Below are 16,349 nucleotides of genomic sequence, written 5' to 3' on the forward strand. Positions count from 1 at the left end.
GATCGAAGGTTACATGCAGGTAAGTACCGGGAGACTAGGTCACAGATGTAAGGAGGAGACAGGTTGTGGATGGCTTTGTAGGTCGTGGTTAGGGTTTTGAACTGGAGTCGTTGGGTAATGGGAAGCCAGTGAAGGCATTGGCAGAGAGAAGAGATCGGGAAGTAGCAGGGGGACAGGTGGATTAGTCGGACAACATAGTGTAGAATAGATTGTAGGGGTGCAAGACTGTTAGAAAGGAGGCCAGAGAACAGGAGGTTGCAATAATCCAGGCGGGAGATATTAAGGGCATGCACTAGGGTTTTTGCAGCTTCTTGGGAAAGGAATGTATGAATCCGGGAAATATTTTTCAGTTGGAGATGGCAGGAGGTGAAGAGGGTTTGGATGTGTGGCTTGAAATTTCCATCGAGGCTCGGTTCACCAGCAGCAAACAGCCTAGCTCCACAGGCTCAAGCTTGACCCGAACCCAAAATCAAGTCACTGATTGGCAGTTTGAGTCTCCACCCACCTACAGCCAGCCATAAGCAGATCACTTCCTGGGGAGGGTGGACCGTCTTTTTCAAACATTTTTTTGGTTGCACACTGCATGGGATCACGTTGTTCTAACCCCCAGAGTGTGCCGTTCCAACAATACAAGCAGCTTGCACAGGGCTGAGCACCAAGCATACCTGAGCACAGCTTTGCTCACTTGAGTTTTATTTGCAAGTAAAGCATCCAAACCTCAAACCCGAACCTTAATTTTTAAATTTGGAGTTCCGTTTGAAAACTGAACCTCATATTTGCTCACCTCTACTAGTCACTCTGACTCTGGCTTCTGTGTTCCTCACCACCAACCATTCAATTCTCATTGCATCTTTGGTTTGGCAGGAGTGTAGTAATTACCATGGCCTCATTTGGTAGGCTGAGGCTTTTGGGTTTGCTAAGCCTAGGAGGGTTCTGCACATATGCCCATAAAAGTGACGGTCCATGAGATTATGGTACATGCACAGGCCCCAGAAACCTGGAAGTCTAACAACCAAGGGAATCTCAGTGCTACTGATACCTATGCAATGATGTAATAAGGACCAAATGAGAGTTGGAGGAGCTGTAAAGGTAATTAATGTGATCAGTAGATTATTTTTTTATTTGTTTACATAATACTGTTATTTTGCTCTGGGGTTTACAAAGAGCCCAGAACATACTAAGCTACCTTACATTTACAGAGAATAACTTCTTCACAAATCAAATTTGTGACTGATCTGCTCATATCTTCTTATGAGCCATTTCTAGTTTGTTGAAATGGAAGCAGGAACTACACCTAAATGTTGTATATGTTGCAAGGGGAGCAGTGGGGAATTAATGAGATCATTACTTCTTTTTTTATTTTTTCTTTGCCAAAATGTTCAGTTTAGTGGGCTTATTGGCCCTGTTCCTTTCTTTCACTTCGTGTAATTTTGTTACGCCATCTTAAAACTGTAAACAGAATAGTAAAGGAAATAATACTTTTCATGAAAACTAATATGGGTTTTAGTAGCATTGTAGACTTAAAGGGAATCTGCTACCAGATTTGGTGACTATAAGCTGCGGCCACCACCAGTGGGCTCCTATTTACAGCACTCTAATATGAGAGATCAAAGTGCAACTGCGCAGGACCTCAATACCGGCGCGTGTGCATGATGTAAGATGCGTCATGCACCCCGACTTCAGAAGAAGGACGTCAAAGATGGCCAATAGAGGAGGCACCGCACCTGGAGAATGGAGTCACCCATGTGACCTGTCTGCACTGTACCGACCATTTAGGTAAGTATTATAAAGTCATTTTTACGTTCTAAACAGTGGCCTGGGCTATTATATACAGCATGTTAGAATGCTGTATATAAGAGCCCACTGGTGATTGCCGCAGCTTATAGTCACCAAATCTGGTGACAGGTTCCCTTTAAAGTGAACAAATCAGCAGAATTTTCATATGTAAAGTAAAGCCATTGCTATACTTGCACTAGGATGCTGAATATAAGCATACCTTTTGGTCTAAAATTGGATGTCTTATTTCAGAAATATGTGCAAGTAAAGATCCAGCAATGCACTGCTATTTGATTGACAGGTGCAACAGGAAAGGAATATGTGGGTCAGGTTTTGCTATCTTTTTTCTTCACTATCTGCTGCCTGGCCATGGTAGATGCTAGACTGTTTGGGCTCCATCCAAGTATGAGTCATTTCTGTCATGTGGGGCGTGTTCAAAATGCAGCCCATACAGTCTAACATCTACCAAGACCAGGCAGGCAGACAGGGGCGGGAATAGATAGCAAAACTTGACCCACATATTCCCACCCTTATTGCACCTGTCAATCAAATGTCAGTGCATTGCTGTAACTTTACTTGCACATATTTCTGAAATAAAACATCCAATCTCTGAACAAAAGCTATGCTTACATTCAGCATCCTAGCACCAGTATAGCACTGGCTTTACTTTACATATGAAAATCTTGATGGTTGGGTTTCTTTAAAGGGGTTTTCAAATTTTAAGAAAACATTTTTTCAAATTCTCTCATGGGCTTCATTAGCTATAAAAAAAAACAAAACAGGTGAAGTATTATTTAACCTCCTGGATTCAGCACTGTCTCTCTGCACTGCCTCGATCTCTGCTGTGAGCCTGCAGTGCGAACATCACATTGACAGTTCTGCTGCCAATCAGTGAGCTTAGCAGCTTTGCCTGTGTAGACAACATGAACCACTGAGCTTACTGCATATATAAGCAGCAGCATTATTTTTAGCCATCTTGTATTCTTATAGAAAATAGCATTTCAGCTCACTTGATAAAGTGCACGTTGCAGAACAGCTCCATAGACTATCCAAAAGTAGAAATAGCAGCACAAATCCATATTTTTTTTTCAATTTTATTCTATGCAAAAAGGCATAAAAACAAGAAGGTGGGTGGATTAAAAAGAAAAAACTGATACAAGACAGGTGCCGGTAACGTGTTTCTGGCCCAGAGTGGCCATTAGTCTCAACCTGACTGAGACTAAAGGAGGCTTTACACGCAGCAACCTTTCTAGCGATGTCGCTGGTGAAAGCACCCGCCCTCGTCGGTTGTGCATCACGGGCAAATCGCTGCCCGTGGCGCACAATATCGTTAGTCCCCGTCACATGGACTTACCTGCCTAGTGACGTCGCTGTGGTCGGCGAAATACCTCTTTTCTAAGGGGGCAGTCCGTGCGGCATCACTGCGGCGTCACTAAGCGGACGCCCAATAGAAGTGGAGGGGCGGAGATGAGTGGCCATAACATCCCTCCCACCTCCTTCCTTCCTCATTGCCAGCGGCCCCAGGTAAGCTGTAGTTCGTCGCTCCCGAGGTGTCACACATAGCGATGTGTGCTGCCTCGGGAACGACGAACAACCTGCGTCCTCAGCAAGCAACGATTTTTTTAAAAGGAACGACGTGTCAATGATGGACGATTTGGTGAGTATTTTCCATCGTTAACAGCCATTAGTTAGTGTCACATGCAACGACGTCGCTAATGATGCCAGATGTGCATCCGTGACCCCGGCGATATATCGTTAATACGTTGTTGCGTGTAACGGGGCCTTAAGAGCCACTCTGGGCCAGAAACGTGTTACCTGAATCTGTATTGTATCAGGTTTTTTATTTTTAATCCACCCACCTTCTTGTTTTTATGTCTTTTTGCATTGAATAAAGTTGAAAAAATGTTTTTACGGATTTGTGCTGCTACTATTTCTACTTTTGGATTGTCCATCTTGTATTCTTCCTTTTCTTTAGTATTACCAGAAAAGATTGAGTCATTTTATATTGCAACTCTAAAAAGAAAATCTTGATTACATTTTGATTAGTTGTTACCTACAAAATGATCAAATTACAGTCTGCACATTTTCTACAGGGCTGACTCTGAATCGCACCGTTCTGTTATCTGGCAACACGTGAATGTGCCTCTAGAGAACCATATAATTAAGTCATGTGATAAAATATTAAGGTTAAACTTGTCAACATGGAGTCATTTTACTTTCAATAATCGCTGAGCTGTTTTACATTTTCATTTTAAATCTTTTGCAAAATGGAAAATATTATCAAGGAAAAAAGGTCTTGATATAATAAAACCGATTCAGTCTCTAAGTTCATATTAGTGATGGCAGGAAGACATGATATTTCATATCAGAACTCTTTTAGTAGGTGGAAATGAATAATAAAACTCTATAACGCTAATCATGTCTATTCATTGCTTCTCAGCACTAGTCAAAACCTGGTCAACATATTAACTAACAAATTATTATGACCAGTTATTGGAGGCATGTCTAGGGAATGCAAATAAACCCGCACTTGCAGAAACACTAACATTGCTGTCTCAGGGCCGTACCAGTACGTCCTCAAAATAGATAGGGAACCATAGAAAAATAAAGGACTTAGCGTGCCAATTATTGATTCAGACATAATTATTTAAGCCCAATACAAAGTGATTGCATATAAAAAAATATTTTATTGCACATAAGACATTGGGTTACTATAATAAAGATTGAATACAGAAATATGTTAAAGGGTAAAAAGAGGAAATAGAAAAACAACATAAAAATTCCCAACATCATAGACATAAATAGCAGACCTATCCACCAAACTTGACTCCTATGAGGACGGTATATAATGCCTCCAAAAAATGTAAAAAAGGAGAAAAAATACCGCACAGGGAGGATGAGCTCATCACAGTTAAAGTATGTAAGAAGTGGTATATAAACAAATAAGCCTTTATGGGACTAGACCTCAACAATGTCGCATAAATAAGTATCTGGGGTAGCCCTAAAAGAGCCTACAAACATCCACTAATATGAAAGGGGAGGAAGCCCATACAGGATTGGTATAACTAACCCAATGAGCGGTCACGCTTGATGTAATTAGATGAAAAGTGCCCCTACACGTCTCGCAGAAAGCTTCATGAGGGGGAGTATGCTGTTATGGAATGGTTCTGACTGGATGAGTTGGAGAATGTCCTAAATCTAAAGTTTTTTCCATGTCATAAAACACTAATCTGCATATACTGTATTGAGATTCCTGTCAGCGTAGGGCAGATCACGGGAGTGTGAGGAGGGCAGAACATAGGTATGAGAAAGACCTGGAGTTAATTCTGATGTGACTGCCTGCAAAAATGGGGTCCTACTATAATTATAGTGAAAGGGTTGCTGTAACATCTAGGCAATCTTTGAAGGTTGGCAACTTGTGGCCTAGTGAAGATACTGCAGCACCTACTAGTATTTAAAATGGGTTGTTTGGTGTAAATCCACAAATCTGTAGTCATTTTATGTGACTGCAGACTTGTGAATCCTCACACCTCACACATTGTGTGCTGTAAGGGTTCGCCGATGTCAGAGCTGGGAAAGGCACAGGGCCATCAAAATGCTATATGAATGTAACCTGCCAAAATTCATTTAGATGGGAGCGGTCTTGCCCAATACACTTGTCAAAATCTAGTAGAAATGTGGCTTGGAGTATGTATTTTGCATACATGATCGCCCTTCCTGTCTCTGACAATAGAAGTCTGTGCGATATGAGGATTCACAAATGTGGTCACATAGAAGGACTGTGTTCTACAGAATACACCATAGCACCTTCAGAAAATAAACAAATTTAAATATAGTCCAATAAACTTTTACAGAAAAATATTTCCAAAAAATAGAATGCTCCGACGTTAACGTTTTGACCCAATGTTGGGTCTTTTTCATGGGATTATTTATCTGCATTTGTGAAAATGGTGTTTTTGGTCACTTTGTATATATTGTGTACATTCACTGTCAATTTTTCTTACACTGATTGATTGGTTGTTTTCACAAATGGAATCCTTTGAAAAAGACCCAATATTGGGTCAAAATGTTAACGTTGGAGCCTTCTATTTTTTGGAATTATTTTTCTCTAAAAAACAAATTCACTATATTAAAGCATTAAATAAGCATTACTCCTATTTCTTTTATTTTTTGAAGATGCTATGATCTATTCTTTACAATTAGTCTCTTTTTGACTATCTAGCAGCAGCTATTTCGGTTGCGCCAGACGTCTTACTATATTCATTGAGTGACTGCAGAATTGTGCATTTATGCCAGACAACACCTTTAATTCTGAGACATTGAGGATGAATCTTCAAGGAATATATAAGGCTTTTCAACAAGCTCCTAAACATGGATATAATTTGTCCTCTAATGATCTTACAGTAGTTTGGACTAAGCTGTGAAGGAATAGGCCATCAGTGTTTGAGTCCTGTCAAATCCCTTTAAGATCTACTATTTAGATCCTTGAAAAGTGACATAGATGTGGAAGACATTTTTTTTTAATTTTGTCTTGAATTGTAATTTGAAAGCCTACTGTAGATTAGGGATGAGTGAATCCTAACTGGAAAGTTCAGGGTTCATATTCGAACATGGACTTCTCACAGAAGTCTGTGGTCAAGTTTGGAGTTAAGATGCTGTTCGGATCCTGATTAAAGTTTGTTGAAAGGTTGCAGTGCAGCCTAAGAACAAACTTTTTGGCAAAGGGAAAATGCCTGGACGCTGATGAGAACAGAATAAATAAAAAAATAAAAAAGTGACATGAGATCCCCCATTTTTTTCATAGCCAGCACAGGTAGAGCAGATAGCTGGGGGCTGATATCATACTAGAAATGTCCATAGTTATTTTGCCCTTCCCTGCCTAAAGATTCCATCCCACAGCAGCCCCAAAATTAGGACATCACATTGGATGTGACAATTTTGGTGCGTTGCCCGGCTCTTCCTGACTGCCCTGATGCAGTGGCAACAGGGGTAATGCTTTTTGTGGTTGATGTCAGCTGTGATTTGAAAGCTGGCATCAAGCCCTGGTGTTAGTAACATAGAGACATCTATCAGACACTTCCATTACTAACACAGGAAGTAAAAAGAGAAAAAAACACACACAAAAATTAATTTTAAAAAACACTCCCCAACTCCCTCATGACTATTTTACAGCACAAAGATTTTAGTTCTCATTGACTTTTATGGCTCTCAGGGTCAAGTTTGGGTTGCAATCCGAATCGTTAACTACAGTATGGCCAAACCTGTCAAACTCGAACAACCACGTGTCTGCTCATCTCTGCTTTAGATCTCTTAAGGCAAATGTTTAAACAACAGATGTAATCAGTAAAGTAATAGTAATTATGCAGACCCATGTTGCATGTACAACTAACATAATGCCTGCAATACATATTGGGTTTGAGCTCTTTAAATGCTTTGTCTTTTAAAAGTAAACTTTTCTTTTGTGGAACTTGCCATCTAGTTTAAGAGCCATTAGATGTTCATCAAACACCTCACTTTGTCAATACAAACGTGTCTTAGAGCGACATGACATTTCTTCAGGTCTAAATGGAATGTGCTCAGCATCCTGGTGACGATAAGTTACTGCCATTATGTCATTTACTTCAAACTCCATTTTTACTCTTCTGAGGTCATGCATCGTCTTCTGAATTATCACACTGCACATTTCTGCATTGTTTATAAATTAATTTATCATGAGTGTTACATACAAAGATTGCTGTCAAACTTGTCAACAGATTCATGATGAATTCAATACTAGTATTGCCTCTGCTTCACTACATGGACAAAACTATTGGGACGCCAACACATTATACCTTAAAGCATCACTCCGGTGGATTTTTTTTCAGTGCTGAAGTGGCTCATTATATGTAAGTTCCCTTGCATTTAAAGCACCACTCCAGTGCCTTGAGGCGTATTTTTAACATCCCATTTTAAATTGCTAAACATTAAAGGGGTTGCTCAGTAATTTTATACTTATGGTCTGACCTTAGGGTAGGCCATCAATATCAAATATTGTGGGTGCAATAAACAACAGCCACGATCAGCTTTTCCTGGTGCCAATGACAGCCAGAAGTGATTAATTGCATAGCTGCACAGCTCTGTCAAGTGTATACCGGCTGCAGCAGGCCACTGCAGATCCACTTCCATTCATTGGAATAGGGGACAGTTGTGCAGTATCTGACCATTGCCACGATACAGTTTAACAGAGCTGTACTGTTCAGCTTAGCAACTGATCACATACAGTGTATAAATCATGAGCAGATATGTTGAAATTAAAATTCGGAAGTTCACTTAAACTTTGAGACAAATTTACATCAAAGTTATGAAGTTACCACAAAAAAAAATATTAGTAGCTTGTCACTCACCTATCCCGCTGCATCTCACCATTCTGTCATACATGCACAGTTAGTAGTCACCTAGCAGCTCCAAAATGGCTACTACGAACAAGTTTGGCACAAGCTGCTCAGCTTCCCAGAACCCAGGGATTGCCTGGTCATCACTTTTTAACCCTTGTACAAGGATCTGGACTTAAACAGAGGTACCTAGGTAAGTCACAGAGTCAGCTGCTGTTCGGTGGCACAAACTGGCAAGAAGGATAGTCAGTAAACCATTTCAGATCAAGGAGGTCACGTCAGGAAGAGAATCAACAACAAGCTGGTAGTCAAATGTAAAGCAAAGGTCAATGAAAAAGAAAATCAGTTCAAATTACAGGAGCTCAAGACAGAGGCACAAACAAGGAAATAATCTCTATTGACAGGCAGTGGGATCTATCTCTCTGGGGTTTATATAGAACAACACCATCCAATGCTGGTGACTCGCCCACCCCAGGGCCTTAGGTGACTCGGTGTCGGGCCGGACTAGTCCGTGGTAGTCAGCGGTGGAGGGGCCCGATTCCGTGAGCCTGGTGGAGTCAGTTAATGTGGCGATATTGGGGGAGATGCTGATAATGTTAAAGTTTATATAAGATTCGTGACGCCACCTGTGGTATTTTGCAGCTATGGAGCCGCAGCTGCTGGAAGGGACCTCCGGGGCTGATGTTATGGCAGCTAAGGTGTTTCTTGCTCTCCACAGGTAGAGCGGGTACCCCGGGGCAACCTTTGGCGCTTGGAAAAGTCTATGGTGTTTGTAGATGCAGTGCAGGATAAAGCGGACGACACAGGGCTTGCAGTTTAGATGTTTTACTCACTGTTCAGTTCAATTCGGCCGCGGACCGGTTGCCCACGGCGTGCCAGGATCCACTGTCAGGGGCTGCCGCCGATCCCGGATAGTTCAGAGGTCAATACCGGTGCACCCCTCCTGTGTCTCTTTCCTGACTGACTTCTTAGCCTTGACTCTATTAGCTGAACTGGTCTCGGCCTCCACCACAGGGCCTGTACAAAGGGGGCTAACCGTAGTTGTATCATCTGTGGTGGGTTGTGGCCCTGGGCGCTTGCAAACACCCTCGGCCTTCGGTGTTACTTTTTGAGGAATTGTCTTTTTCCCTCTGTCTGGGGACCATCCCCGAATGCAGCCAGATCCCTCCACCCAATCTTCCAGTGGAACTGGCCACGAGCCAATATGCCCTTCCGTGGCCCTGGAATCATTTCTTTCTTTAGGTGTCACCTGGGCCTAACTAGACCCCAGGATCTCCACCAGGAACTTCCATCTGTCACTTTCTCCTGAGGTAACTACCTCCCAATCCTTCTCCATCTGCCTCTCCAGACTTGACTAGGCTTGAACTTCCTGGTTCCCTCATCTACTCACACTTTCTGAGTCCTCCCACACACCCACTGACTAGGCCCCACCCACACTATTAGGACAGAAATGGGACTTATGGCCCCAGGAATACATCTATGGGGGTTGCTGCCACTATCCCTGACCCAGTGTATGCCTACCAATTGGTGTGTGCAAGTTTAGTCTGTGGACCGGTATATGACCTCATTCTTACCCAGGATGGGACATTACACCTCTGGCTGAGGTGCAATATCTCTGTGGCGACGGAAGCCTCAGGGGCGCCACACTGGCACCAGACAGAAAGCAAGACAACAAGATTAATTAGCTTCCAGACTAGAAAGAACTACAAATCCTAGGAATAAAATAGGATTGTTGCATCAAGCATCACCAGCAACAATAGTGTGGCACCACCTACCGGCTAAAGCAGAAATCGGCACTGATGTTACAGTATCCCCCTCTTACAAGGGGCCTACAGACACTTAGGACCAGGCTTACTAGGGAAAAAACTATGGAACCTTGTGATAAGATTGACATCATTTGATGTAATTAGCTGACATCCATGTTCCTCTAGTTCATAGCCTTTCCAATTAATGAGGCACTGCAACGATTGCCTTATTATCCTTGAATCAAGGATTTTTTTACACTTCATACTCAAAACTGCCTTCAACCAATACAGGTGAGGGGAGGTTAGCAATAGGATGCACCAACAAACAATATCTTTTTAGCAAAGATTTGTGAAAGACATTGGGAATCTGAAATGAGGGGGAAGGTGCAAACGGAAGCCTACTGCATTGACCATATCAACAATCTCATACGAAACTTAAGACCAAAATTATCAGAACCTTGAGTTTTAATTTTCTAGTTGATAACCACACCTTGTCCCCAATAGCACAGCTTGGCCCATCAATGTGCCTGCTATAAGCAGATGAGGTCTGTCTATTCTTTGTACTTTTTTGGTTTTCTCTGACTTTAGACCAGTCAAGCTTCAGCTTGTGTATAAATGTATCAGCCTTTGGAGTGTCAACTTCAGAGGTCATAAAAGAAGCAAAACATAGATGATACCGAAAAGTACAGAAGAATGTAGATGTCTTAGTGGATTCCTGATAATGATTATTTATGGCAAATTCAGCTAATGGCAAGTATTCTACTCAGTCAGATTGATGATCAGAGACAAATCACTGAAGAAATTGCTTCAGTGTTTGATTGGCACTTTCAGTCTGACCATTGGTCTCTGGGTGATAAGCTGATGAAAAAGACAGTTCAACATTAATTTTACTACAGACTGGCCTCCAGAATTTAAAAACAAACTGAGTTCATCTATTTGAAACAATATTTTCCGGAATGCCACGTAGACATACAATGTATTTGATAAACATTAGTGATTATTGAGCACAAAGGTGCTCGGGGCCTCATTACTCAAACTGAGCATGTTGGACACTCGAAAATAGTCAACTCAAGTACTGAACATAATAGGAGTCGAAGGTTGACTTGAGCACATTTTTCCCTAGTCCCCAATCTGTACCTGCCCTGACACAGCCACTGGCCAGTGCCACCACTGTCTCCATCATCCGCATACAGCATGCATTGCCTTGCAACCTGGAATGGGGAAAGGAGCGGAACTAATCACACAGTTGCTTTGCCTGGGAGGTGGGGGGGCAATTTTGATGACACACCCAGGACAGAAGTTGCTGGGGAATGCCAGCTGCACCTCGATGATAGAGACTGTGGTGGTCAGGAAGATAGAATGGAGGTTGACAGGGCGATGTCTGCTACCTGCCGCATGTGAATGATGGTTACTTTGGTGGCTAGGGGCTGTGTCAGGGCAGGTAACAGAAAGGGGACTTAAGAATTTAGCGCTAGCACCTGTGGAACTCGATCGAGCACCAAGCAGTCTGAGCACCCTGATGCTTGATCGAGTACCGAGGAGTACCGAGCACACTCGCTCTGCACTAAAAAACATCTTACTTACAGTTTGGGAGTTTGGTAACCCAGGCAAGGGAACAAATGACACTGTTTGCCAAATCTGTCCACTACTACCCAAATTATAGTTTTCCTTTCTGAAGGAGAGAGATCAATAGTTAAATCCATGGAGAGGTGGGTCTAAAGGACTTTTTGCAGTGGGTAAGGACTAAAGAAGGTTTGCTGGGTGGAATCAGTGAGTCTTTGCAGGACACAAATTTTGAAAGCATTAGCATATTCTCATATATCTCGAAAAATAGATGGCCAACAAAAATGATTGGTTATTTGTTGGATTGTATTGCTAATCCCAGGGTGACCTCACAGAATAATAAAATTTCTGGAGTACTCATAGACAAAACTGGGGAGGCACAAATAAAATGTTGCTTTTTTTTGTTTTTTTTTGTGTTCTTCCAATACACATAAAATAAATAAATGGGTAGGAAATGGGTAGAACAAAACATGTAATTGCAACAATTTTCTGGGACAAATACTACACTTTCTGAAACAATTTTAAGGATGTCAACTTTTTCATGCATTATTTTATTTTATGGCATGAAACCTAATCTTCCTGCACACAGTAGATCATACAGCAATAGTTATATCTCTCAAGCTCCCATACATAGGAGCGGTTGACCAAGCACTCCTGTACTCTCTATGAGAGTGTTGCTGCCAAATGTTTCTGGCAGATGCTTATCTACTGTTGAGCAAAAAGACCTGAAATTGAAAATAGGAAGTGCTGTACCTTCCTTTTCCCCAACATCATTTGTCAAGGAAAGGTCGGAAGATCTCCATATACATTAGATTGTCGGATAATCCTTTCAATACTGCCGGATTCAGCTGACATAAGTCTAATGTATGTGTGGCTCTTAACCACAAGATAGCCTCTCAATTCTCCATTGAGCCAGATATTGGAAAAGAAAATGATCAGGCCGTTGGATTTTCATTTTATGCAGTGTTTTTGTTCTAGGGGATATAAGCGTCTGTTGAAGTATTTTGGCAGTGGCATATTCGATTTCCACTTTCGAGAACACATGCACACTTGATTGTATCGAACCAGCATGGCAATGGTGGTGTTGAGAGAAAAAACTATTAGAGCTAATCTGTATGGCAAACCTTAGTCACAACTCAGAACTCAATTTATTTAATTTGGTAATTACATTTTGTTACCCATTAAAAAAAGTTGATCTTATTTCATGTTGAAAATTCAACATTGCAATTTTTATAATATATCCCCTATATTTATTTTTTTAAATATGTTGCATAACAGACTGTAAAATTGATTATTATGTTTGCTAACATGTTCTCAAATAAAGACAAGAAAAATATGATCCCTTTCATAATAGCCAGATTTTAATATGCCATAGCATGTTTCATTTTAATCTTTCGCTACGAAATGTTCATTCTGATTAATTTATGTTATGAGATAACATATTATGTTATGTGATTGTCAACAAACCTGTTGTCGGTGAAAGTAGATACTTGTAGAGATTGTTTTTACAGTGCTAATATTTATGAGAGTAGATGAACACAGACAAGTGCTTCTTAAAGGCCCACAATAAAATATCTCCCCAAATTATGGACTTTGATATTCTGCATCAGAAAATATATCTATTTAAATACAATTTTAATGCGTGTATCAGATCTTTAGGACATCTTTATTTCAGAAATACATTTTAGACTTAAAGGAAGCCTGTCATAATAAAACGCTTTAACCTGCAGATATTTGATTAATCTGCAGGTTAATAGTGATCTTAAGCTGCCCAATGCCTGCATTGAGAGCCTCGCTGTTGTGAATGTCAGTTATGCTTTGGCTGCTGGGAGGCTCCCTCTTGTGGCCAGGAATGGTTTGGACATAGACCAGGTGTGTTGAGCAATGGGCATTTCCATTGCTAACTTTCTGCTTATTTAAATTCTGGTCTGATAGCAGGCTATGCCGGATGTCAGTTATTCTTTGTTCACCAGCCTGCTTCATTCTGCTCCACACCACATCTACCCCAGATAAGTGCTTTGTTGTTTATTTGTTGTTTGGTTCTTTTACTCTTATCTGAGTTTGTCATTTGCTGTGGTTGTTTTCAGTTTATTTTCATGCAGGGATTTTCCCTTTCAGTTGCTTAGCTGGGAAACTCCCTGCAGTTATGTTTGGAGTATAGCTCCTATAAGTCCATGAGTTTGTGGCTTTTTGAATTTGTATTGATTCTTGTTTTCTGTTCATTGGTATGACATGAGTGCCTGGTATAGGACGGAGTGCAGATCGTGCGATCTGAGGGCCTTTTTGTACTATCAGGAATTTGGAATTTTGCAGGGTTTTTCTCTGGCCACCATCAGCCCCTTTCCTGTCCTTTCCTATATTAGTCAGGGGGGGGGCCTCACCTTTTGCTAATCCTATCATCTATCTGTGTATTGTGTTTTGTTATATCACTGCAGTCTTTGAATGTAAGGGACTTGCTAATCTTTATCTATTTTCTGAGGCAGAGAGTTATTCATCTTTCCTTCCTTTAGGATAGCTAGTTCTCCGGCTGGGTTCGCGGTGCACAGGATGTTAGTTCACCCCTCAGCTACTTCTCATGTTGATGGTTAGTAAGGGGATGGCGGCCAGATTAGTTGCCAATGATCTTGTCACCTTTTACCAATGATTAATGGTGGTCTTCCATGGTTCCGGATCATAACTCCTCGCTGCCTAGAGGAAATTAACTTTACTCCTCCCGGCAGCCTTCAGCTTTCATACACAGGGATGTGGCCAGCGCAGTTTCAGTTATCGTTCAGTGCACAGTGAGTGGCTGCTTCAACAATGTCCTCATCACTGTCTGACAGCCAGCCTAATGCTAATACCCTTCAAACAATGTCAGTCGTCTTTTTTTTGTTGTCCAATTTCCCCACAGTTGTATTTTTTTTCCCGTTTTCCCAGTATTGTATGTTGTAGCATGAATAGTACATTCAAAAGTATAACTTGTTCAGCAAAAAACAAGCCCACATATAGCTATGTGAGAAAAACAAAAAAGTTATGGCTCTTAGAAAAAGGGATGAAAAAGCAAAAATGAAAAAAAAAAAAGGAAATTGCCACTGTTGAGAAGGGGTTAAAGTCAACTACACAAAGTTATTGGTATTAATAAAGTTTGTTATTCCATGGATCTGTCAAGTTGCCAGGTGGAGTTAGTCCACTTGAAGGCATTGAATATTTGGAGAGTTTTTAACTCAGTATTGTAAGCCAAATCAAGGAGTGAAACAATCAGAGGAAAAATATTATAAAAACATGGGCACCACTGCTGCATTATTTACCTTTCCTGGTTTTGTCTTAAAAATACTGAGATAAGTAAACAACTCACCAAATATTCAATGTGTGCATGTGGCCTTAAAAATAATTTCCTACTGAAAACATTTAAAGGGAAACTGCTACCAGGTTTTTGTTCTTAACTGAGAGTCTCTGGTTGCAGTGATGTGTCATTTGCTGGACTGTATTTTGTAGTTTCAATGCAATAAGTTTTTATCAGCATGAGATTATCATTACAGGCCAATTTGGTTTTTGCAGGGTAGTCGAACTCCACCCCAGCACTGATTAGAGTCTATGCAATGTACACAGTGGTGTGAGTGGGGTTATATACAGATCAACAATGGAGCTCTGCTAGAACTGCAGCAGAGAAAACTGTGACTTTATCACAACTTCATCAATCTGTAAAGTAAGTGATACATCACTGGAATCAGAGTCTCTTTCTCTAAATTATGATGCTTCAGATTACATAGCAAAAACGTTGCCAGATTCTATTTAACATCTATGCACAGTATGGGTTGTAAATGGACAGGATCCTGCTAGGAGGACACCCAGTTATCATGATAAGAAGAGTTCGAAAGTCCCAAGGATACATGCAGCAGTTTTATTGGTCAGTTTCCTAAAATCCACTGTGTGAATTATATAAAAAAAAATAAAGAATCAAAAATAAAAAATAGATTAGTAAAAATACTTTCAGTAAATACATTTCTAACCTCGTCAATGTCTGGACTATATTTTCTATTCAATATGCAACTCATTTGATAAATAAAAGTATGATTTTTCATGGAAAAGACTACATTTTCTGGGTGACCCCAAACTTTTGTAGTGTATGTTTTGAATTTTAGCAATAGTTAATCTTTCATTGCATACTTCTAATACAATAAGCCTTGTATCTTACAAAAGTTTCAAGACCCGTATTATACGAAATTTTAACAAATGGGTATTCAAACCTTGGGCACATTAAATTAATTTCCATCTACAGTGTACACCAAAAAATACCCCATAGGAATTGTACTAAAAGTTATTGGCTGATTTAATATCACTTTTATTACATTTTATGGTGGCTCACTGTGCTCTAAAAATTCGGTCCCTAGTGATTGTTTATAACAATCATAAAACATTTAATATTTCCGTTCTGATTTTTATAGGAGCCTGTAAATGATGAATTTTCTGGAAAAGTGTGTACTATTCAGAATATCTTACTTGGCACCTGAGAAAATAATATGTAATTTGCATAAATGAATGGAAGACACAGATGTTTGGGTTCTGACTAATCTGATTTACAGTGTTAAGGATTTTGTTTTGTAAGGGTTATATTTAGGGATGATCGAATATCTCAAATATTCGGCTTCGCGAATATTCGACGAATAGCTCACCGCTATGTGAATATTCGATGCGCAATGTAAGTCTATGGGAAGCCCAAATAGTTCCGAATTGCTGTTATTCAGGTTTCTCATAGACTTACATTGTGCATCGAATATTCGTGAATAGTCGAATAGCGGCGACCTATTCGGCAAATATTCGCAAAGCCAAATACTTGAGGTATTCGATCATCCCTAGTTATATTATATTGTGTATTAATTAAAGTGACAAATATCTTACCAGATTTTATCTTTCC

The 16,349-nt window shown here is 40.4% G+C and overlaps 1 protein-coding gene across 4 annotated transcripts in view; it reads left to right on the forward strand.

Annotated features, from left to right (window-relative positions):
* ZNF385D (zinc finger protein 385D) overlaps positions 1 to 16,349 on the forward strand; it is a 461,666-nt gene that overhangs the window by 116,904 nt on the left and 328,413 nt on the right. The gene's annotated exons all lie outside the window — the stretch shown is intronic.

This window comes from Anomaloglossus baeobatrachus, chromosome 6, assembly GCF_048569485.1.
Source record: "Anomaloglossus baeobatrachus isolate aAnoBae1 chromosome 6, aAnoBae1.hap1, whole genome shotgun sequence".
Taxonomy (NCBI): domain Eukaryota; kingdom Metazoa; phylum Chordata; class Amphibia; order Anura; family Aromobatidae; genus Anomaloglossus; species Anomaloglossus baeobatrachus.